This window comes from Panthera tigris, chromosome C1 (genome assembly GCF_018350195.1).
Source record: "Panthera tigris isolate Pti1 chromosome C1, P.tigris_Pti1_mat1.1, whole genome shotgun sequence".
NCBI classification, from domain to species: Eukaryota; Metazoa; Chordata; class Mammalia; order Carnivora; family Felidae; genus Panthera; species Panthera tigris.
This window is the reverse complement of record NC_056667.1, coordinates 76409638-76435390: the sequence shown is the minus strand read 5'-3', so window position 1 is coordinate 76435390 and position 25753 is coordinate 76409638. Positions and strand designations below refer to the sequence as shown.

The 25753-nt window shown below is 37.1% G+C and overlaps 1 protein-coding gene across 5 annotated transcripts in view; it reads left to right on the top strand.

Annotated features, from left to right (window-relative positions):
- Positions 1 to 22555, top strand: part of ZNF644 (zinc finger protein 644) — a 128709-nt gene extending 106154 nt beyond the window's left edge. For 2 of the 5 annotated variants that reach the window (XR_006221691.1, XR_006221687.1), the window contains exons 10-11: positions 21239 to 21287; positions 21388 to 22555. The gene's annotated coding sequence lies outside the window, so the exon portion shown is untranslated. Of the gene's footprint in view, positions 1 to 6423; positions 6605 to 6944; positions 7479 to 21238; positions 21288 to 21387 lie in introns of those variants that run through there. The other 3 variants (XR_006221689.1, XR_006221690.1, XR_006221688.1) reach the window with 3 other exon arrangements.
- The last annotated feature ends 3198 nt before the right edge of the window (positions 22556 to 25753 follow it).

The following is a 25753-nucleotide window of genomic DNA, read 5'->3' as shown; positions in this document are numbered from 1 at the left end:
TTATTTTGCGAGAGATAGAATCCCGAGCAGACTCCTGCTGTCAGCACAGAGCCCCACGTGGGCCCAAAAGTGAAATCATGACCTGAGCCGAAATCAAGTCAGACCCTTAACTGAGTGAACCACACAGGCACCCCATGTTTTCTCAATTTTAAATTTGAGTGGTGCATTGTGTAGACTAACCTTTGAATATTAGATCTGGAGCATTTTCTAGTACCAACAACCAGTTCTCTGATTCTTGAGACATCAACTGGGTATCCAAGAATTTAATGCAATTCTAGCATTAACTACCTAGAGTTAGCATCAGACTCCTTAGGCTCAGTCCCACAACACCCACACTTCAGATGCCAGTCACAAGTATCAGCTCACTTGTACTTCTCACAATCTGGCTATAAATTGGGGTTCCTGCAACACCCTGTTCAAGTTCAGTGATTTGCTACAAGAGCCTTATAGAACTCAGGAAAATACTTGACTTTGCCAGTTCATTTTAAAGGACGTAACTCAGAAACAGACAAATGGAAAGGGATGCATAGGGCAAGGTATGCATGGAAGAGGGTGGCATGGAACTTCCATGTCCTCTCTGAGTGCACCAGCCTCCCAACATCTTGATGTGTTCACCAACCTGGAGGCTTTTTGAACTCCATTGCTTAGAAGTTATTATAGAAGTTTCATTACATAGGTATGGTTGTTTTAATCATTGGATGCTGATGATTAGCTCAATCTCCAGCTCTTTTCCCCATCCCTGGAAGAGTTGGTGGGACCAGGGTGGGGTCAGGGTCAGAAGGGGTGCTGAAAGTTCCAATCCTTTAATCATGCTTTGGGTTTTCTGGTGACCAGTACCCATCCTGAAGCTATTTAGGGGTCCCAAGCCACCGTTTCATCTCATTATTCTTGCAAGTTTAAGCTGTTGCTCCTTTTAAAATAAGCTGTTCTGTAGTTCTGGCTCCTTTTTAACATATTTAATTTTATCTCTAGTTTTCTAAAGTTTTACTATCATATTTCTAGATGGGAATTTCTTTTTTATTATTGTCAAGTTTGGGATCTCTGATGGGCTTTTGGAAATTTCCTAGCTGTTGTCTCCCAGCTGTTGCTTCTGCCTCATTCTCTCTTTCCTTTGTAACTCCCAACCAAATGTATTTTAAATCCTTCTCACTGTGTCCTCTAGGTTTTTTAACATTTCTTCTCAGTTTTCTCTGTTGGTGTTTGCTACATTTCAAATAATTTCTTTTGACCCATCTTCCAGTTTACTAATTTTCTAAGCTACAGTATACTAAATCCCATTTACTGAAGTCTTAATTTTGGTTGTAATATTTTTCAGATCTAGAATTTACATTGGTTCTTTTTTTGGATATACTTTTTATTGTTTCTAGTAGCCTATGTGGCTGTTATTTCTTTGAATATGGTCTGTATAGTTATTTATATATTCTTCTGATAATTCCAAATAATTACGTGTCTGAGCTTACTGATGTTTTCCCTGCATCTTGTTCATGGTACCTTGTTTTCTTACATGCCTAGATGTCTAACAATATGCTAGATATTATATTTGGAAGCTGTTAATAGAACTATTTTGAAGCCTAGGATAGTATCATAGTATCTTTCTCTGCCAGAGAGTAGGGTATCATAGTATCATAGTATTTACTTCTGCCAGATGAGTAGGGGTTCTACCAGTTTAGAACACTGTAATTCCAAATTCAAGATTTATATTTTCCTGGTCTACCAGATGACCCAAATCAGGCTATAAAAGCTACATCATGGGAAGGTTCATACACCCCTAGTTCATATTTTACCCTGTGAATGTAATTTTTTTTGTACAAGTTCCCTGAGACCATTGAAATTGCAACTTAGTTTCATAGCTATTTCTTCCAGATATGCTGTGTCCTCTGCAAAAGTAAAAGGTTTTATTACAGGGCGACCCCATAAGGTTTCTTGTCTTCTCTTAAGAGTTTCACCAGATAATTCTTTACTATCTTGTTATTTCTTTGCTGCTTATATGATGTTTTTGTTTTTATTAACCCAACCTTTTTAGTTGACCACAGTGAGAGAAATTATTGAGATTATGTAGTCCACCATTATCAGAATCCAAAGTCCTTACGTAAGTTTTCGAGAGAGGGGATTTTATATGTTTTTCAGTTCTATTTTCCTATAAGAGTTCTGTTATATAGTATGCATCTAGTCAATATTCACTGAATGATTAAGTGAATAAGCTATTATTTTAGAGCTTATTTAAATACCTTATGGGATATGTTCCCCTTGTTTTTCTTCTTAAAAATAAATTGTGGTTATTCTTTTTTTTTTAGTTTTTATTTAAATTCTAGTTAGTTAACATACAGTGTAATATTAGGTTCAGATGTACAGTAGAGTGATTCAACACTTCCATATAGCACTCAGAGTGCTTCCTTAATCCCCACCACCTACTTAACCCATCCTCCCCCGCCCCCCACCTTCTCTCTGGTAACCATCAGTTTGTTCTCTATAGTTAAAAGTCTGTTTCTTGGTTTGCCTCTCTCTATTTTTCCCTTTCCTCATTTGTTTTGTTTCTTAAATTCCACATAGGAGAGAAATCATATGGTATTCTTGTGTTTTGCTCTTCCTGATATATTTTAGGATTACTTTGTCAAAATCTCTTTGAACTCAGATCTTGCTTTTAGAACTGCACTGAATTTATAAATTGTGGAAAATGGGAAATATGAGTCTTCTCTTTTAGGGATATGGTATGTTTTTCCATTTATCTTCATGTCTTACAGGAAAGTCTTACAGTTTTCTTTATGAAGAATTGCACATTTAAAATTTATTTCTCTGTATTTTAGTTTTGTTGCTGTTGTGAACAGATTTTTCCCAAAATTTTTAGTTGAACGTTACTGATATAAAGGGAAATTACGGATTCTCTGCGTAGCAGTCATTTATATCCTGTCACATTGCTGAACTCTCTTATTTTAATACTTTTTTTGGTTAATTTTTTGAAATTTATGTAGCCAGTCATATCCTCTGCAAATTGTGATATTTGTCTCTTGCCTTCCAATACTTATTCCTAGTCTTTTTCTTGTGTTCTTATATTATCAAGAATCTCCAGTACAGTATTGAATATTAATGGTGATAGCTTGCATTCCTCTCCTGCTCCTGATCATATAATGGAAACTTTTGTTTCATCATTAAATATAATTTGCTGGGAGTTACTTGTAGACACAGTTTATTGAATTAAAAAGAGTTTGTTTCTTATTGGATAAGCGTTTTTCATTTTCTTTAAAAATTTTTTTCAACGTTTTTTTTTTTTTGAGAGAGAGAGAGAGAGAGAGAGAGAGCGAGCATGAGCGGGGGAGGGGCAGAGAAAGAGGGAGACACAGAATCCAAAGCAAGCTCCAGGCTCTGAGCTGTCAGCACAGAGTTCCACGCTGGGCTCAAATTCATGAACTGTGAAATCATGACCTGAGCCGAAGTTGGACACTTTGCCAACTGAGCCACTCAGGTGCCCCTTTATTTTCTTTTAAATAAAAAATAGACTCTCAATATTAGCACATTTCTCCAGCCTCTGTTGAGATTTGAATGTGCTTTTTCTCATTTAATCTGTTGATGTTAATAAAAAACATTAATAGACTTTTAAACATTGAACCATCCTTAAATTTTTCCTTAGTCTTGATGGATTCTTCATACTATGAACTTAATTTGCTTTTATTTCATTAAAGAATTTTTTCATGTATGCCTATTAGTGATCATGGACTTTTCTTCTATATCTCTCTGGATTTGGTATCCAAATTATGTTAACCTCATAAAATGATTTGAGAAGTTTAAATTTACCTATGCTCTGAAAGAGTTTTCTAACATGGATGGACAATTTTGCTTTCTTAAAGATTTGGTAGTCCTCATATCCATAAACTCAGGAGCCTGTTGCCTTGGAGAGACACATCTTTTGACTACTTTCACTATTTATTTTATAATCGTAGGTTGTTAGATTTTTTTCCCCCTCTCAACCAATTTTAGTTTATTCTCTTACAAGAGTACGTGTTTCTCCTAGATTTTCTAAAATTTTGGAAAAATTTGTACATACTATTCCCTTCAAGTTATTGTTTCATCACATTACTAATGTTTACTTCAAGCTTGTATTAGCTTTTTTCCTTAAACTTACTGAAGGTTTTATGTTTTTGTTAGTCTTTTCAGGAACTTGCACTTGGTATTTTTTTCATCAACTCTATTTTTCTACCTTCCACAACTTAAGGCTTATTTTCAGCCTTTTGGTTTTCTAATAACTACATGTAAGACTACACGTTTTTACATTTATATCAGATTTGACCATTTCCCATGGATTTAGATATATAGAGCTATCGTTGTTTGTTTATTACCTTACATTTCAACTTTGATTTCCTTTTTAGCCAATTTCTACCTTTTGGGAATTTGTTGAAATTTTGTGTGGCCTGAGATACATGGTTACTTGTTGGCAATGTCTCAAGTGTGAAAAAACAATGTGTAATCCGAGTTTTGGGGTACAGAATTTTATAGATATATTTGTGATATAAATCATATATTAAACATGCTATGTACATAAATTACATATATAAATATATATTCAGGATTTAAATGATGCTATTTAAGTTATATCTTACTCATATGTACTTCACCTTTCATATTCTCTGAAAGATATGTTAGCATCCCAGTATGGTTGCCACAGTGCCTGTTTCTCTTCACCCTCAGTTTTTGCTTTCTGTGTTTCCAGTCATTGTTCTTAAGTATATGAAGGTTCACGATGACTACTGAATCTACTTGGATTCAATAAAAGCACGAAAAAAGCCCTATTTTTAATTTCTGTTATTTACCTGATAGGCATTTTCCCCCTCCTTTCTAATGTCATTTTATTTTAGATTTTCCTCTCGTCAATGATATATAGCTGGATTTTCTTATCTAATACACCTAGTTTGAGATGAATAGGTGAATATAACCGTTCATATTTTTGTGCTTATGTATATATTTATACTTATTCTTGCCATATTATCTTACGCTTTCTATGTATTGTGCTTTCTTGATGTTTCTTTTCCTTTCCTATCTTTTATTGAATTGAGTTTTCTTTGTTGATTTAAGTTTACTTATTTATTTTGAGAGAAAGAGAACACATAAGCCCAGAAGGGGCAGAGAGAGAGGAAGAGAGAGAATCCCAAACATGTTCTGTGCTGCCAGCTCAAAGCCCAACTTGGGGCTCATTCTCACCACTGTGAGATGACCTGAACCAAAATCAAGAGGAGGAGGCTTACCTGCCCAAGCTACCCAGGCGCCCCACTTTGTTCATTTTTTTTATACATATATATTTGTATTGAGGTCATATAGGACAAAGAAAAATCTCACTTTCCTTTAATACAGGTAGTTTTCTAGATTTTCTTGGAATATATATTTTTTTCAAATTAAGTCTTTGCTATGGTCTCTATTTTGTGTACCCCACCTCTCCCCTGCCACCAAATTCTTACTTTGAAATCCTAACGTCCGATGGCGATGGTATGAGTAGGTGAGACCTTTGGGGCTGATTAGGTCATGAGGATGGAGCCCTCGTGAACAGGATTAGTGCTTTTGCAAAAAGATCTCTAGCCGCTTCCACAGCGTGAAATATCTGTGACGTGTGAGAGGGCCCCCCACTCCAATCTGACCATGTTGGTTGGCATCCTGATCTTGGACTTCTAGCCTCCAGACCCATGAACAATAAATGTTAGTTTATAAGCTACCCAGTCTGCGGTATTTTTTTGTGGAATGGACTAAGACTTTAATTAAATCTTTAATCCACTTGAAATTTGTTTTTGCTTATGTTATAGTGTAGGAGTCTGTGTCTCTCTTCTTCCAGAGTTGGTAGCCAGTTATACCAACACCAATTTATTATTCTATACTTTGTCCAACAGAACTGAACACTACTTTTGTCATATATCAAATTTCAGGTATTCTGCGATCTGCATCTGGAATCTCTGTTCTGTTTAACTTTTTGTCGGAGGGCGGGGGGCGGTGGGGAGGGTGTCTTTTTTAAGGCTAGGTTCTGGTAACTGGCAGAGGAAAATTCCCTGTCCCTCTTTAGAATAAACTGTACTTAGCTTTCTTTACTGTAAGATCTTTAGAGTGATTTTACTACCTTTCTCTTCTGTTTCAGAAAATTCTCTATTTTCACAACACTGAGGACTCTGTCCTCATCCATTTATATTTAATTTCACATGGCTAACCAGTGTTTCTGTTTCTCTTATTCCATCTTGAGGTCTCTTTTCTAGTTTGTTTTTTTACTTTTGCTCTGAAAGGTGAATAATAAGTTTACTGAGCAAAGGATCCTCGAAGACAGTCCTCTCCTTTCAGGGTGGTAGGTGCTATTTGTCTCAGGGTGCATAGACCAGCTATTTCATTGCCAGTCTGAGTTTTTTCCTTTTAAGTAACTTGATCTTTCTGTTTATAAGATTGTCTCTTTATCCTTAGAGTTCAGGAACTTGCCAAGTATACCCAAATTTGTGTTTTTCTCATTGGTACAACCTGGAACATAGCAGAATTCAGGCTTTCTATAACTCAGGTAAAAATTTTTTACTATTCTCTGTTGAATAGTTTTATCTTTTCCATTTTTTTTCCCTCCTTTCAGAATTCCTGTTATCTGCATTTTGTATTTCCTTGACCTATTTTTCAAATCTTCTCCCTCATGATTTCCATTTATGTGTTTGCTTTGTACTTTGAAATATTTCTTGCACTTACAGTGACCAACCTCCTCTTCAATTCATTGAAAACTATATTTCAATAATAAAATAAAATTTTGTTTCAAAAATGTTACTAAGCTTTCAGAAATGTGTGTGTGTGCACTGCAGTTGAATCTCAAATGATATGATTTATTTTCATTCATGTTTTCATCTTCTCTAGTATTTCTGTTTTACTGAGTTTGTATTTAATTATTTTGCTGATTTCCTCTCTAGTTGCTGAAATGCCTTAAAGGAGTTATTTTTCTTTTTCAGCTCGTTGGATTCAGATCTGTTTGTTGAGATATCGGGATATCCTACATGTTAATAGTCTTCCAAGTAGTGAAAAGTGAAGTGACAGTCCCTTGCTGAGGTACCTGAAGGACATCCCTGATATTTCTCAGGCCTCTGTAATCTCTCAGTGTGTAGGGCAGGGAGGATTCAGTCTACCCATTTCGTTCCTTTGGGGCTTAAAAAAGATGTAATATGCTTACGTTGGGGCCAGATATCTCTGATTGTCAAGTTCCTTCTAGGATCCACCACCCTCTCGTCCTCACCCCTGAGCTTCACCACCTGGAAAAGAAAGTTCCATATCAGTTCCCTTTTCTCTCAGGACCCTAAGAGAGCCCCATGCCTCACTTATATTTACACCAGTTACCTCTAAGTCTCAGCAGTCATTTGGCTTATAAAAAGCTAAAAGCTTAGTCGTATTGAAAGTAGAGGAAAGGAATTTGTTAAAGTCACACCTGTTCCTTGGGGCACCTAGGTGGCTCAGTTGGTTAAGCGTCCAAGTCTTGGTTTCAGCTCAGATCATGATCTCACAGTTCGTGGGTTCCAGCCCCACATGAGGCTCTGTGCTGACAAGGAGTCTGCTTGGGATTCTCTCCTACTCTCTCTGCTCCCCACCCCCCCAATAAACACATACATACATACATACATACATACATGCATAACTTTTAAAAAATCACACCTATTCCCATAATTTCCTCACCCTGAAAACTTGTAACAATTATTAACTTAATTTTTAATTAACATCTACTATCATCAGTATCTGCGTCTCTTCCCTCCAATACCACAAGAACCTTGGCATGTTTTATTTCCCATTCAGCAGCCTATTTTTTTCGATCCCCTGAAATTTGGCTCCCATATTTATTAAATTTGATTAATTATATTAAATCTCTATTCTTCAGTACACATCTTTTTATAGTCTGTGTGAAGAATACATAAAGCACGGTGTACCAAAGTAAAACACTTATATGTAATTGTTTCACTTCCAAAGTAGACTTGTTACTTTTTTCATGGAAAATTTTTAATTGAGGTAAAATTAACGATTTTGTTCTATTTTTTTAATGTTTATTTTTGAGAGAGTGAGAGAGGGAGCACAAGTGGAAGAGAGGCAGAGGGAAAGAGAAAGAGAGAAAATCCCAAGCAGGCTCTGCACCGTCAGCACAGAGCCCCATGCAGGGCCCAAACCCACGAACTGTGAGATCATGACCTGAGCCAAAATCAAGTCAGATACTTAACCGACTCAGCCACCCAGGTGCCTCTAAAAACAACTATTTTGAAGTAAACAGTTTAGTGTATTCACGGTGTTGTATAACAATCATCTCTCCTTAGTTCCAAAATATTTTCATTACCCCAAAAGGAAACCCTGTACACAGTAAACAGTTGCTTGCTCCCCAGTGCCCCCATCTGTAATCCTGGTCAACCTCCAATCTGCATTTTACCTCCATGGATTTACCAGTTCTACCTTAGTATCCTTTTTTAATCAGTACTTTTAATTTTAACCCTTGAATATGTATTAGTTTCTTTGTCACCTGTGGTTTTATATATGCATGTCTTCCTCTTGGAATTATTTATCTTTTGCTGGAATATATCCTCAAGGAACTCTTTTCAGAAAGGGCTTACAGGTGGTAAGTTCTCCAAGTCTACATATCCGAAGATATATTTATTTCCAGTTTGATTAGGGATAGAATTTTCATAGACTTTTTGAGAAGCCTGGCTAGAGGTTTGTCAATTTTGTTTATTTTTTCAAAAAACCAACTCTTGGTTTTGTTGATCTGCTCTACAGTTTTCATAGACTTTTGAAAATACTATTCCATTGCCCTCTTACATCCAGTATCATGGATAGTCTGGTCCCAGTCTGATCTAATCCCTGTTTCAATCTTTTTTTTCCCCCTGTATTTGGAAATTTTACTATTTATCCTTTTATACTTATTTACCAAGATATGTCTTTATTTTTGATTCATCCTGCATAGCACTTTATGGACCCTCTCATTTGAGGATTTATGTCAATTTTCTGTCCTGGGACATTTATTTTTATTTTTATTATTTCTTTGCTTATTTGTTTTAATTCTTTTTGCTGTATCCTTGTGGAACTTAGAACTCCTAAATCTGTCTTCCATGTGTCTTATTTTTTTCCTTTTACACTTTTTATCTCTTTTGTCTTCTGTATTTTCAGTTCACTCTTCCAATACACTAACTGACTCTAAAACTATGTTCATTCTGCTAATCAGCCTACCTGATGAGTTGTTTCAGGGGTTGGTATTTTGGTTTAAGTCTTCTTTTTGCTCTATTAATTGTTTTGTCAGGGATTAGTTTTTATTTGTTGAGCTTGATGCCTTTCTTTCATGGTGTTAGTTTCCCTCAAATATTTGGTGATTCTTGCTTGTTCATCTTAAATTTCAAATTCCTTGTTAGCCTTCTGCAGTGTTCTATGAATTCAGCCTATTTCTGGTTATCACAGGGAAAGAGTACAACCAACATCAAGGCTTCTAGATGTGTAGACTTAGTTTCTTTTTTGGTATTGTAGAACAGTACCATGCCTCTGCCCTGGCTAAACTGAAAACACCTTAACTCTTGGCCCTTTCCACCATTAGTAGCCATCTATCTTCCCATGCATAGTTTGGGTTAAGGTTTCCCCTTTCAGTCAGATTCCATTTATCATCTGTGTTTTCGGGGATTACTCATAATTTCTGATTAATCAAAATATACTCTCTTCTTTCCCAACACTATTAAAGACTTTTACATTTTTTTTATCATTTTCCTAAAAACTGGAGGATCCTGAAATATATGTTCAATCGACATCTTGATCAAAACTTCAGAAGCTAATCCATATATTATTGTGAATATGTAACCCAAATCACTTCTCCAATGATTTCTTAGTCACTGGGAACTTCAGTATGTTGCACAGTCTATAAGACATATTTACATGAAAGCCCTTTTTTGATTAATAGGAGAAAAGTTCATGTAATTGGAGTGGTATGTTATTTCCTTAAGCCCTTCTGAAATCATGTTATAGGACGTTGTAGTTATGTTCAAAACAGTGTTCTTTTTAGCTGCCCCAAATCCTCAAATTTTTTTTCTGAATATAACTTATAAATCAGTCCTTTTAGAATATCAGAACAATGCTTTCTACTCACTGCTGTCACTAGATATATATTTTATGGAGATGCATTAGGAATAGATAAGAAATGAAAGTATTTTATTTTTTTTAGAAATTAATCTGAAACATGGATTTTTTTTTTTTAAGTAATCTGTACACCCAATGTGAGGCATGGACCCACAACCCCGAGATCAAGAGTCATCCAGGGGCCCCAATATATGATTAAAATGAGTAAATTTTTTACCCTATGATTTAAATTTTATATTCTGCTTTTAATTTTTTATTTGTTTTTAGAAGGTGACATTTATTGTTGCTCATTTGTCTTTCCTGAAAGTGATGAAGCTGCTGATTTGAAATGTGTATTCTGGTGCCATTTCAGAACCAAAATGTTACTTACCAAAGGTGAAAAATATTATGTGAATGTGGTTTCCCGAGATACCTGCTCTCCTTTTATATAGTATATTCAAGCCCTTTGAGAGGTCTAAATATTATAGATCATAGCTCATGAGACCTCTTCTCACCCAGAAGGGCAATATAATAAGGACTTAAGGCCATTCACTAAAAAGATGGAAGAAACTTATGTTCTCTTATATATAACTGTAAAAGTCCATTTTCTCTGTTAGACATCTGCTACTGCTGTATTTTCTGCTATATTTCAGGAGGCAAATGTCCTTAAGACTAACGCTAACGTGGCTGTTTGAACTGATGATCAGGAACTCCACAAGGGTATGCAGTCCGCTATGTGGTTTTGGGCCCACACAGTTTTTAAAAGGAAGTCAATTCCTCACATAATTGCAGCTAAAATCAAAGGGTTCTAAATAGTAATACCGGCACAGCAGTAAATGTTATTTTATTCTCATGACCCATTTTCTTGATGATCCTCTGAATTGCCTAAAAACACATGCCAAATGCAGCTTGTGCAGTTAGCAGTAAATAGATGCAGTTAGGGCTCACTTTATGTAAGATCTACCAGTATCTTTAATAAATTACATACGTTTTTATTTAACTTCTCAGAGAAAAGAAAGGTCTGATCTCATTTGTTCTTCATTGCTACTTCTGGATTCCTCCCTCTCTCCTCTCTAAAATCCTCTGCTTTGAAGCTCAGACTGTCCAACATTTCACTCCGCATCCTTGTTGCAGTTAACTGACAGTTCCCCAGGATGCCACAGCCTTGAAGGTTTTTAGCTCCTCGTCTGTCTTTGCAACACTACCCATGTTCTAAATCTTGAAGATTTCAGTGTCCATGAGAAAATGACATTAGAAAAAATTGCCCAAGAAGGTGAGGGAGCTAGTTATATAATTATCTTAGGGAAAGTGTAATGGGCTGAGGGAACAAGTGCAAAGACTGAAGCAGAGCATGCTTGGTGTGCTGAAGAACCGCAAAAAGGCCATTATGGCTGGAGAAAAGCCAGGGACAAAGGAGGAGATAAAGTCTGAAAACAGAGCTGGGTCATATAGGGCCTCTATGCCATTGGAAGGCATACCAGATCATAAGATTTTTCTAGCAGATTTATCCTTCACTGTATTTCAGGCTCTCTGATGATCATGTCCTAAACCTTGTCTGTATCCATAATTATAGGCCTATCTTTTTTTTCTCGGTTTTAGTATTCATATTCTCTGAATTACCATTTATGGTCATTCCAATTTTACTCTCCCTGATTTCAGTGATTCTTCAACCCCACCAGGGCCTACAATCCATTGATCTTTTATCATTTTTTATTGACTCCGCCTCCCACCACTCCCTGTTCTTCCTTACTCCCTTATCAAAATTATATTCATCAGCCCTTCATCAGGATCACCCTGTTGTAGTCACTCATCCTTTGTCTCTCTCTCTCTCATTTTGTGTACTCTCTTGACAAAAGTCTCAACCCCAGCTAAACCAGCTCTCCACACTTAAACGTTTTTTTCTCCCATATTAAACAAATTGTTTAAAATAAAAACTTTTGGCCTCCATTAGAAATGGTGGAGGCTGGGGCGCCTAGGTGGCTCAGTCAGTTGAGCGTCCAGCTTCAGCTCAGGTCATGATCTCACAGTTCGTGGGTTCGAGCTCTGCGTCAGGCTCTGTGCTGACAACTCAGAACCTGGAGCCTGCTTCGGATTCTGTGTCTCCCTCTCTCTCTGCCCCTCCCCTGCTTGCACTCTGTCTCTCTCACAAAAATAAATAAACATTAAAAAAAAAAATTTTTTTTTTTTTTTTTGAAAGAAATGGTGGTGGCTGGAGAGCTGGCTCCAGCTACCACCCATTTCCTTTTTTCCTTTTTAAAGCAAAATTCCTGTCAGAGCCATATATTATAACAATGATAACAATAAATAACATTTATTACGCACTTGCTGTGTGCCAGGCATTGTTCCAGATATTTTACATATATTAATCTTGTTTTATTCTCATAGCAGTCCAATGAGGTAAAAAAAAAAAAAAAAAAAATACCACTTTTTACAATGAGAAAAAGGCATGAAGAACTTAGTTTCCCAACTACTTGCTGACAAATAGTGATCCTGGAATTAAAATCCAGGCAGTCTGTCATCAGAGCCTGTGCTCTCAACTAGACCAAAGCAAAGCAAATTATGTTCTAAATCTCAGTTCTCAGACACATTAGCAGCACACTCCAGTTTCCAAGAATGAGTGTATCCTACCCCAATCCTCATTCCTCCTGAGCAGTATTGTAGTAAGTTCTGGCTGCAAAGCCACGATATAATAATGTGGAGTTTTCATGTAACCAGAAGGTTCAAAGTGATTACTTTTAGGCAAAGGACTCTCTCTTGCAACATTTTGACTTTAGCCTTTTTTGGTTTCCTTGTGCTTTGCATTTCTCTCTTGCCTCTCCTGTAAATTCATCGGTAAGAGGCTTAAGGCTGCCTCTCTGGTAGAAGCTCATGCTCATAGTATGCCAAACAGGAACCAGATGGGGAAAAGGAGTTAAAGGAGAGACTTTTCTGATCCTGATCTCTAGTTCAGGGGGGGGAAAAAAAAAAGAATACCTGAGCTGCATCAGATTAGTAATAAACAAGATTTCTTTGTCTGAATTGCCCCCTTTTCAGTTGCTGCTTTGGAATATGTGGTGGCAGATTTTAATCCAAAAAAAAAAAAATTAGGGACTTTGCACTATTTGTCAAAGAGGAGGGGAAAAAAACCTAATGACATGATTTTAAATTCGTCAATTGGAGTTGTTTTCTCTAGACCCTAATCTAATATTCCCAGAGAACTTCTTACTCAAAGAACTTCCTATGATACATTATTAATTTGTCAATTCTTTCTTAAATCGTCTTTGGGGAGAGAGCAATTCAGTTAAACATTTAGTATATTTTTTTAAATAACTACTGACTTAGAAAATTTTAGAAAGTAAATCATCAAAATCAGTTTTAAGAAGAGGGAAACATCAGAATCACTCTAGAATGCCTTTCTCATTGGCAGAGGTCACATGCCCCTTCCTAAACAATTGCTGGCAAGGAGAAAGGGTTTCTATGATTGGCTTTTCCTTTTCTGGAAGGAAGGTTGTGGAGTCAGCCACCATCCCAAAGAGGATTTGTTTCTTATTTGATTTTCGTTTGGTTGGTTTTTTGGTTCCTTTTTGAAAGTTATCCTCATGTTAGAAATAGTTTAAAATTCCCACTCTAAAGAACAGGCAAGCTTTTCCCAGCCATGTTGTTGCCCATCCCAACCGTCCCCATACCCATTATATATAGTATGTATAGTGTATATAATTCTGCCTCTCTGTAACCATGTTTTAATTATATTCAATTTGCAAAAATGTTAAAATTTTATTCACAGTGAAAGGTCTAATCTGTTGAAGGGAACTGATGTTGATGTGAAATCACTAGAAGAGAATAAAAAAAGAATCGACCTACAAACGACCGTGGCAAAATGAAGTTCTAAACATTTCCCAAGTGATTACTTTTTACTGTGGAAGTTTTATTTCCCAGAAAGCATAAAGCTGAATAGTCTTGCCAAACCAGCTGAAGCTTAATGAACAAACTCTATTGGCCCTTTAATAATAATATCTGAACCGTTTATCTCTTCAGTTCTAAAAATGCATATAAGTTGGCAGAGATTTGACTTAAGAGTTTTAAGTCCTATATATAGCTTTTGGGTGACATGATCTCTTTTTCTAGACATCTATCTGCCTCAGGGCTTTGGTCTAATTACTTTCAGTAAATAAACTATTTTCATATAAATGGTTTAAAGAAGAGCAATATTACTAGGATTATGAAGACCAAGAGTATAATGTTACAGTCTAAAAACCCAAGGTTTTACTCTGATACTAAATGTTTAACTGAATTGCTGTCTCCCCAATTGTACCTGTGTTGGATGTTGCCACTTTTCTATTGCTGGAAAGGGCCTTTTACAAAAGCATGTTCAACGTGAATACTAATCCTTATAGCAAGTCCTTCAGGTTAATGCCAATAGTGTGCATGAGGACAAAATCGTATTTATACCATGTAATACTCCAGAGGGATTAGGTACTGAGCAGCAGCTGTAGAGAAAAAGATGATAGGTCTGGCAAGGCAGAACAGGCTAGAGAGTCTGATTTCTGAAAGTGGAGATCAGAGAGTAGAACTAGCACTAGGAAGTATTAGGAGATTTCAGCTTAGAGCAGTTTCAGTCCAAACCCAGTGGGTATGCTTAAAGAGCCAACCAGGAAAAAAACCGAAAACAAAACCAAAAAATCTTTGCTTCCTTATATGGACTTACAGAGGTATTCTGGGAAAAAAGCATGTTGAAACTCCTTCAGGAAGGAAGAGGACTTCTGATTCAAGAGTCATTCTGTTTCTGTGCCTTTGCCACCAGTTTTCACACAACTGCTTTCTCTGATACTACACTGTCAGAGACACCCAACTGATAGTTGGCTTTTTCTTTTACTGAATAAATACAACTTTTTCCCCGACCATAAGAAAGAAGAAAACTATGAGATAGAAGATCTGTTTCCATGGCTTTAAAAAAAAAAAAAAAAGGGTAGTATTTCCCACTGTGTTCAATTGATGATGGTGAAAGGAGGAGAAGGAGGATGACAATGAGAAAGGCATTTTGAAGTTTAGTGGCTGTTAGGGGAAGGAAGTTGAGAATAGTGGAAAGAATACTAAACCAAGTATCGTAACTTGATTTTTAGGTCTGGGTTGTTCCCTACTTTAGCCAAACATAAGACTCTGAATTCATATTAGTTTTAGTTTCTCTATCAATAGGAAGTAGACTATATGATCTCTTGCCCTTCTACCTCTAAAATTCTGTAATTATGACAGCAAGTATCTACACTAATGCCTGAGCAGTATCGAGAATATGAAAAACAGTATATAGAGCGAGGTGTCCTTTTATAATTAAGTTTATGCCTAGTTATAATTGGTTTATGGAACAAAATTTTTTCCCAGACCCACTGTACCTCAGAAAGGATTGAACAGTTCATTCTGGCAAAGAAAAGGCAAAACTGTTAGCACATCATACTGCCACATGAAGGCTAACAATTAGACATAAAGCCAGACAAAATCGCAAGGAGAGCCATAAATAAAAGAGAGTCTTAATGTGATTTAAATACCGTGACTGAGTTGCATTCAGTGTTAGCCTGGTCACCAAGTCCAATGCGACATTATCCTCTATAGAGATGTATTCTAGCAAAAGACTTCTGCATCCGCCATCTGGCCCTTGACTCAGGGAGCACATCTCACTGAATGACACATAACCCAGTGGGATGCACCAAATTTGCTTAAACATGAGCACATCCTCTTCTCATAACAAAGGCTGGATATGACCCTAATTTTATATTCTATAAACTATGTTGAGGAAATTATTAAAACAACAGTCTTCTGGGGAGGCCTGTAACCATCTACTGATCATGTTTTCTTTGTCACAGCCACAGTTTCAAGAAATACTGTAAATTTCAGCTTAAATTGAGAAGCAAATTAGATGTGCTTTAAATTTAAAAATTCATTATGAATTTAGAAGTAAAAAAGTGAACTGTTTGTGACTAGATGATCTGACCTTACAAACACAAGAATTTGAGCAGAGTTCCAAAAGTTAGAGTTTGTGTTCTCTGTGAACAGCCTTCAGGGAATTGTGCCAGAGGAGCTCTACTTAAGAGAAATTTCTCTGAGGTTCTGATTTTTTTTTTAGTTTATACCTTAAACTGTGATTTCAGACGTGTTCCAGAATAAAGGCAATCACATCCAGTATTTCCTGTCTCTAAGATAGAGTCTACTGCACTGCTTGTATTTTATATTACTTGAGAATTATTTTCCTTTAGAAGGAACAGTATGATTTGCCTAAATGGACAGTATTTTTTTTTCTTTTTAAGTATATCTTTGGCATTCCTCAGAGTGTTAAATATTTTATTGGCTATTGGGAGGAAAGGATTCTCTATTATGTAAATGGCACCCCAAACCTACAGATCCCAAGTTAATACTGAAGACTTTTTGTTAGTCTCTGGTGCCCTTTCTGGTAAAGATAAATGCTAAAGAAGGGGCAGTATGTGGAAATAGGAATAAAACTAAAATGACCATTTTTCTTCCAAGTTATATAACACTATAATGCTTTGTTGCAATAATATGAGGAAACCTTATGCAAGAACTGAGCTGTGATTAATAGAAGCAAAAAGAAGTAGAAACATCATTCCCTAAACACAGCAAACTCAAATAGGAAGGAAAATAGTCTTTTAAATGAGAAGCAAAAAGTTGTATGGAAGTGTTGAATCATTATATTGTACACCTGAAACTAATATTACACTGTCTATTAACTAACTGGAACTTAAGTAAAAACTTTTTGAAAGTTCAAAGTGATATGAGAAGGAAATGTTAATGCTAATGCCAATATCATGTGAACTGTTAATTAGAAAGTAAAGTGGAAATGGAGCGTGTGACTAATAAAGTAAATACCATGAAATTCTGGGGAAAGCCTAGTTAAGCTGGACTTCTTCAGGGCTACAGCACTGAGGGGATTTTCTCATGTTTCACGAATTGACCCAAATTATTATGGAGTCAAATGATAGTGGAGTCCCTATCATGAAGGGTAGTGAAATGAATGAAGACTGAAATAGAGCATCATAATGCTGACGTTGTCAGATGTCCAGTCACGTGGACTTGCGAACCTGGCAAATTGCTGAAATTAGTATGGGGGAAGAAATCTTAAGTTATAAACTAATTTAAAAATGAGAGCAATAAGCTAGGCAATGGCAGTTTTAACATATTTTAAGAACTGAACCTATTCATCCAGTTTAGTACCAGGCCCTAAGCTTCTGCCTCGAGTGTATGGCCCACCTGAATATTAAGGGCCATTATATGGAAGATGATGACCAGCTGTTCTCTTTCTCCCCTGAGTTCCAAACAATAAGAAATGGGCATAAGCTTTGGTGTGAAGGATTTAGGCAAAGAATGAGGAAGAATATTGTAAATTGAAGTGCATTACTGAGTGAATTTCATTCTATGGAAGTCTTTTAAAAAGTCATTACTGTCACTCAAAACACTTACAGTCTGTCTGTGACATACATAGGTAGCCCTACAGTAAGAGATGTGAATAATTACACAACAATTAGAACGTCTTTGAGCTGGAGAGTAATCAGCCCAAACACCAAGTAATGCAAGAGAGAAGCATGAAAACACATAACCACAAAAACGAGAGAGAGAGAGAGAGAGAGACATGTATAGATCAACATAATGACAGCATTTAGCTAATTAAACTCTCTGGAAATGTTCTGACTGCTTTTGGAAAGCAAAGAAGTCTTCATTTTTAGCTTTGTCAGTTGACATAATTTTGAATTGAGTCTGATTCTCATTGGCATCTATGATCTATGTATACAGTTTCTGGAACAGCCTTTTCCTGGAGAAAATTTTCAAACAAACATTTGGCATCAGTGGAATATTTTTTATCACACCATCAGTATTTTTCATTGTACAGCCTTTGACTTCCAGAAGATTCAAGCTGTCTTAGAGTCTCTGAGAACCCTAGGGCATTAGATGAATGCCAGGTATGTTACACTGAGAGATTAGATCCCAGGGAACTGGAATTCTGAGAACTAGGATGCCTGACTGAGATTGAACTATCTATGTATCCTGGTATAGATACAGAAAGATATTAGTGGTATTTTAGATTAGAATTTTTAGACTTCATCCAAACAACCTGTTAAAAGCCACGTTCTCTTGTACCTGTGAAACCATAGATTCAGTGTAAGAATAATGCGTTCAAGAAGATTTAGTCCGATGCAGTGGTGTGCTAATGTTTAATTCCTGGTTTTCCGGGCAAGGAGTGTGTGGTTTTGGGGGGTGGAGGATTGGAAGCAGAGGTGGTAAGCAGGTATCTGATTTGTAGCATTGGCCAATTTCTGTGATACAAATGCCCCCACCACGGCCAACTGCAAGCTACTAAAATGACATCAGTGAAAACAGAGTTGGGAAGAGGTTGCCTCTCGTTATTCCTGCACATGAGTGGTCCTACATCAGGTATACGTAAAACACCAAAGTTCAAAAATCTCACTCTGTGTCATTCAGTGGCAATCAGCATTGTCATCATGAAGTACAACTTCTCGCTTCCACCTTCTGGCAAATGGTCTGAAAGCATACCTTACAAACACGTGGCTTCTCCATCTGAGAGCTGTGATTTTTTTTTTTTTTTAATTTTTTACTTTTGTGAGAAAGGGAGACACAGCATGAGCAGGGGAGGGGCAGAGAGAGAGGGAGACACAGAATCTGAAGCAGGCTCCAGGCTCTGAGCTGTCAGCACAGAGCCTGACATGGGGCTTAAACTCACAAACCATTAGATCACGACCTGAGCCGAAGTCAGATGCTTAACCGACTGAGCTGCCCAGGTGCCTCGAGAGCTGTGATTTTTAAATCCTACTAAAGACTTTATTATTTAACATAAGACTCCCCTATGATACTGCTCTTTTTAGCAGTTCTAATTGCTATAAACAGCAAATGAAATGTTTATAGGTCAACAGAACCAATTCTTAGGAGCAGTAAGCACAACCTTCAGAATAGAAAAATAGTTTGGGAGGCATGTTTTATTTTGGATTTTAGTATTTTTGGTGTTAAAAAGACTGATAACACACTGAGAAACAGTAATTATCATTCAACATGAGCCTGGCTGGAAACACATTGCATAGCAGTTCAAGAATTTATTTGCTTATTTTTGGAAACAGTAGAACTATTACATTAACCTATCAGTTTATGGTCATCTCCTCCTTTTTTCTTTTTTTTAAGTGTCTCAATTTTTTTTTTTTTTAATGTTTATTTTGAGAGAGTGAGAGAGCATAGGGGAGGGGTGGGGAGAGGAGAGTGAGAGAGAATCTCAAGCAGGGTCCATGGTGTCAGCGCAGAGCCCAGTGGAGGGCTTGAACTCAGGAATGGTGAGATCATGACCCAAGCCAAATTCAAGAATTGGAGGCTTCAACCAACTGTGCTACCCAGGTGCCCCCTCCTCCTTTCTTCATTCTCTGACCTACACATAGTTTTGTAAACCCAAGATACATGTGTCTCATCCCTTTTGTCTCTCTGTGAAAATAAGAATTGTAAAATTGTAATGGCATTGCCCTCCCCTGTGCCAGAATTCCCAGATGCCTCGTGTTCCTGACCGAGTAATTCATTTACTTATGAATTCCTGCTCTTTGTATTTAAAAGACAAAACCACTTGGCAAAAACCCTTCTGAACTTTCAGAGAGAAAGCAAATGGATTCTTAGGACACAGTCATTCCAATCATGCCATGGTTAATATTCATTCTAAACTGTTGATAACATTTAGGATAACACCTATATTGCTATTTACAGTGAACTTTCACATGTATGTCCTTCCCATTACATAATACTGAGTAACATTATTGGTAACATGAAATGTCACTGTCCAGTCTTAGAGCCTCTGCCAATAATTAATATGTATTTATTCAATAAGTAGGTGATAGGTGCTTTCTGTGGTGAGCCATTATGGAGTCTGTCAAGATGAATTAAGACCAGTCCATTAGTATTTGACTTAAACTGGGCAGGGGTTAGAAATGCTTGCACGTATTTAAACTATATGAAATTCTTATTTTCTGTCATCACTGGGAGAGAATTTAAGCTCAAATAGGTCATCACCATGGCCCTAATAAAATTTTTGTTGTTGCTAGGTTGGTTGGTTTGGTTGTATTTCTTTTTTTTTTTTTTTTTTTCGGTAATTGTTTAATATAAACAATAATTCAATCACAGTTGACAAACACATGAATAAGTCAGTGAACTGTATGTGCCTGCCACACATCTAAGGTCATTCCCAAGATATACTTCTTCAGTGAATTTTTCCCTGACAGTAACAGTTAATGACAGTGTGACCCCAATCATCTTAATTGCTGAGAGTTAGCACAGTTATTCTGCATTGCTATTGGCTAATGAATCAGATTCATTGGCTGGTTCTGACAGGGCTGACATAACATGTCACTGACTAAGTGACAGTTCTAGAAGAGGACAGGAAGAAGTATGAGGAGGGAAGCAAACGTTCGTCAGTACACTAAGACAAACTAGCACAACACCACAATCTGTGCTGAAGCAGGAAATGAAAAAACACACAGAGGGCCTCCTGATCATTTGCCTTAACATCACATTTTTATTCTCTCATATTCAGAAGGAAAAAAAATAGTGGTAGAATGATATTTCTGAATCTGTCATTTATAAATTGTAGTTTGGGAGAAATTGAAATAAGTTACATGGGGGTGAGGAAGAGACAAATGAGATCTTAATAATTATTAAGTTGGAGTGGACCAGGGGGAAGCATCAGAAGGTAAGTAGAAATACAGAAGTAAATTGGGTGTTTCCACCAAATACCAAGCCATATATCTAAGGAGAGACCATCACTTCTTATTCACGATGTAATTAAGTGGAACCATGTGAAACTGCTGATAGTCAACCATCTTTGACCTACAAAAATGGTCATGGGTGTGGTTTGACCTATAAACTATTGGAAACAAGGTATATTTGTAAAATATATTTTAAAAAGCACACTGAATTATCCCATGGCTTGTTACAGAGAACAAGAAAAACAATAATCCAAAAAAAAAAGTTTTTTAAAAACACTATAGTCAACTCCTTAACGTCAAATACCTATGGGTTTTTAATCCAAAATACTCTATATGCTTGGGGATGATGTTTGCAAGGGTTTTTTTGGAAAGAAAATAAGCTAGTTAAGAAGGCATTTTCTATTAGCTCTAAAGGAATGTAACACCAGGCAGTGTTTTTCATTTTTAAGGATCTGAAGGACGCTGACTATAGGAAAGATCAAGAACAGTCACGTGCTGGTGAGTACTAGCCAGTGTTTCTGCACTGACTGTGTAAAACGTTCTCAGCTGTGGAGTCTCCCACCCACGATGTAACTTTGACCTATGTTGCTGTCCACAGGTCCTCCACCACCCTATAGCAAGCAGTCCATGGATGTCTGCAAGCAAGCATTGGGGCCTGGCTGTGCCATCCTTACCCTGGCCCACCCCTGGGCACAAGTGGGATGTGGACTCTGAACAGAACCACCAGTGTATTATTTCTGCCACTTCTCATCCATCATTTCTGGGTCATTTGAAACCAGCTTTCTGTGTTTGCTAACAGATCTTTTTATATATATATACATATATATATATATATATATAGGAATATCATATATATATACACACATATATATCATCCAGCCTTATAAAGGAGACTCTGCCATTTGCAACGACACAGATGAACCCGAAGAGGACGTTATACCAAGTGAAATAAGCCAGACACAGAAAAATACTGCATGATCTTAGTTACATGTGGAGCCTAGAATAGTAGCCCCCCTGGTTACCACGTGGGGAAAATAGGGAGATGTTGGTTAAAGGATATAAAATTGCAGTCTACAGGATGAATGAGGAAAGCTAATGTACAACATTATGACTGTAGCTAGTAATACTGTATTGAAAACGAAATCTAAGAAAATAGATTTCACATGCTCTGACCACACACAACACACACACACAGGTAACTGTAGGAGGAGATGGATATGTTAATTTGCTTGACTCTAGTATCCTATCATTACATATATCAAAACACCAAGTTGTACATCTTAAATATATACAATTAAATGATAAAACAGGAACAATGTTTTTAGCCTTGAAACTGAAGTTTGAGCAGGGCTCAGTAGGGAAGCACTCTTCCTTCTCCCAGTTAGTGTTAACTAGGGCTGCTCAGTGTTGAATCTACAGAAGGCTCATTCACTCATGTGTCTGGTGGTTAATACTAGCTGTCAGCTTTAGCTGGGCTGTTGCCTTGAACATCATCATGTAGCCTCTCCATATGTTCTGGGCATTTTTCCAAAATGGTGGCTCTCACCATTTATCACTCACGCCAAGTTTAATTGTCTCAAGAAAGAGCTGGGTGGAAACCATCACCTTTTCTCCTTACTCTGCAGCTTAGCAAGTAGCCTTGAAAATAACGACCCACATTCTAGGTACCTCAGGGAGCAGAGTGGACTCCATTCACAAAGAATTGTCATTACTTGAACTGTCTGGTGGCTCTGTGGGAAAACAAATAGAAGCTTTACCTGTTCGTACCTCAGAATTCCTCCAGTGCTACAGCTGCTGCACAGGTGGGGTTTGTTGAAATATTTACAGGGAAATATTTTCGTTGCTGCTGCAAGGGGTGATAACAGGGCAAACAGTATATTGATGAAAAAGCTTGGAACAAAAGACTGAGAAATACAGTGTCCATAAAGGCTTTGAAAAGTTCTTGACATGGACATTTAGAAGGCCACACACATGCACAGGGCTGTGTGCATGCTTAGGAAGGCCCGAGAAGGCCCTAAGCTATCCCCTCTGGCTGACCTTGAGGCTCTATAAAAGCAGAAAGTGAAACCTAAGGCACAGTTGTAAACTGCCTGATTGAGTACTGAAGGTATGCTTCAACCCACACATCAAGCCCCTTGGCAAAAGCCAGTATTTTGTGGGTTCCAGGCATTTAAGGAAATCTCTGTGCGATTAACTGATCACTAAGCCAACTAAGAAATTGCAGTGGTTTCACATAGGAAGGGATACAGCTTTACAGGATTAGTTCGGAAAAGCCACTAAATAACAGACCCTAAGATGAGAGAAAGAAACCCAGATTTGCCACATAATAATATATCCATTTCTCTAAAAACAGTGCATGCTATGAAACAAAGTAGGACTCCTCAAAAAAAAAAAAAAAAAATAGCCAATAGGAAGTGTCCAGGAAAAGCCCAGGTATTGGACTTTGTAGACAAAAGTCTCAAATCAGCTATTTTTTTTTAAATGTTTATTCATTTTTGAGAGGGAGAGCACAAGCAGGGGAGGGGCAGAGAGGGAGAGAGACACAGAATCTGAAGCAGGCCCCAGGCTCCGAGCTGTCAGCACAGAGCCTGGTGTAGGGCTCGAACCCACGAGCCATGAAATCATGACTTGAGCTGACTGCTAAGATGCTCAACTGACTGGGCCACCCGGGCACCCCATTTTTTTTAATGTTTATTTAAAATTTTTGAGAGTGCCCAAGTGGGGTATGGACAGAGAGAATCCCAAGAAGGCTCCATGCTGTCAGTGCAGAGCCCAACGCGGGACTCCATCTCATGAACTGTGAAATGATGACCTGAGCCAGTATCAAGAGTAGGACACTTAATCAACTGAGCCACCCAGACACCCCTCAAGTCAGCAATATTAAAAATGTTCAAAGGAAGTCCCATTTAAAGAACTAAAGTATCAGAATGATGTCTCACAAATAGAGACTATTAATACATAGAAATTATAAGTAAATGGAAATTTTAAAGTTGGAGAGCATAATAAAAACACTTGAATGGCTCAACAGATTTAAGCTAGAAGAATGAATCAGAAAGATTCAATAGAAATCAGTAATAGAAGGAAAGTTGGGAAATTCACAAATATGTGGAAATAAACACATTTCTAAACCAATTTACACAAAACTGTAAAGGAAATTATAAAATACTTTGAGATCTACAGAAATGAACACAATATAAAAAGTATGGGATGCAACCAAAGTGGTAAGTAGTAAAAGGTAAGTGTGTAGGCACACCTGGCTGGCTCAGTCGGTAGAACATGTGACTCTTGATCTTGGGGTCATGGGTTCAGGCCCCACATTGGGCATAAAGTTTTTGCCTTTTATTTTTTATTTTTTTTAATATTTTATTTCTGAGACAGAGACAGAGCATGAGTGGGAGAGGGGCAGAGAGGGAGGGAGACACAGAATCAGAAGCAGTCTCCAGGCTCTGAACGGTCAGCTCAGAGCCCAGCACAGGGCTCAAACTCACAAACTGTGAGATCGTGACCTGAGGCGAAGTCAGTCGCTCAACCGAACCACCCACACACCCCAAGTTTTTGCCTTTTAAAAAGAGGCAAATGGATAGCTGTACATGCCTACATTTAAAAAGAAGAAAGATCTCAAATCAATACCTATCCTAAACTAGAAAAAGGAAAACCAAACCCAAAACAGGCATAATAATGAAGATAATAAAATAGATGACAAATACAATAGAGAAAATGAACATAACTAAAAGATCTTTCAAAAAATCAACAAACGACAAAACTCTAAATAGATTAAGAAAAAAAGGCTGAAACTACTAAAATCAGAAATGAGAGGACATTACTACTGACCTTACATAAGTAAAAATGATGATCGGGAGATACTATGGACAATTACATGTCAACAAATTAGATAATTGGATGAAATAGATTAATTCCTAGAAGTACTTAACAGCCAAAACTGATTTAAGAAGAAATAGAACACTTGAATAAACCTGAATACAAGAAAAGAGGTTGAATTAGTAATCAAAAACCACCTAATACAGAAAAGCCCAGGACTAGAATTCACTGGTGAATTCTTCCAAACATTTATAAATGAAAAAAAATGTTTTTAATTTTATTTATTTTGAGAGAGTGCTAGCAGGGGAGGGGTGGAGAGAGGGAGAGAGAGACTCTCAAGCAGGTTCTGCACTGTCAGCACAGAGCAGAGCCCAATGCAGGGTTCAATCCCACAACCCTGAGGTCATGACCTGAGCCTAAATCAAGAGTCAGACACTTAATTGACTGAGCCACCCATGTACCTGAGAATTCTTCCAAACATTTAAAGAAGAACTAGCACCAATCCTCAAAACTTCCAAAAAACAGGAGAGAAAATGTCATAATTCATTCTATGAGTCCAGTGTTACCCTGAAACCAAGGCCAAAGACATCATAAAGGAAAGCTATAGACCAAATCTGTTATGATGTTAAAAATATGCAACAAACTACTTGCCCAATTGGAATTTATCCCAGGAATGGAAAGTTGATTCAAAATATGAAAACTATGTATTACACCATATTAATAAACTAAAGGGGAAAAACATCTCAGTTGATGCAGAAAGAGCATTTGGCAAAATCCAAAATCGTTCCATATAATATAAATAGATGTAAATTATGACACTAAGACCATGTAGTTGGGGGGGGAGGGGAGGAGAGGTAGAAGTGTAGAGTTTTTATATGCAAATGAAGGGAACAGCTTAAAATAGACTATTATAAATATGTTTTATGTAAGCCCCATGGTAACAATAAAGATACCCCTAGGAGTTACACAAAAGGAAAAGAAAGTCTATCAATCCAGAAAAAGAAGGGGGGGGGGGGAAAAAAGGACAGCAAGGGAGAAAAAGAAGGATAAAAGAACTACAAGACAAAACAGTTAAAATGGCAAAAGTAAGTCCTCTATCAGTAATTACTTTAAATGTGAATGGATTAAATTTCCCAACCAAAAAA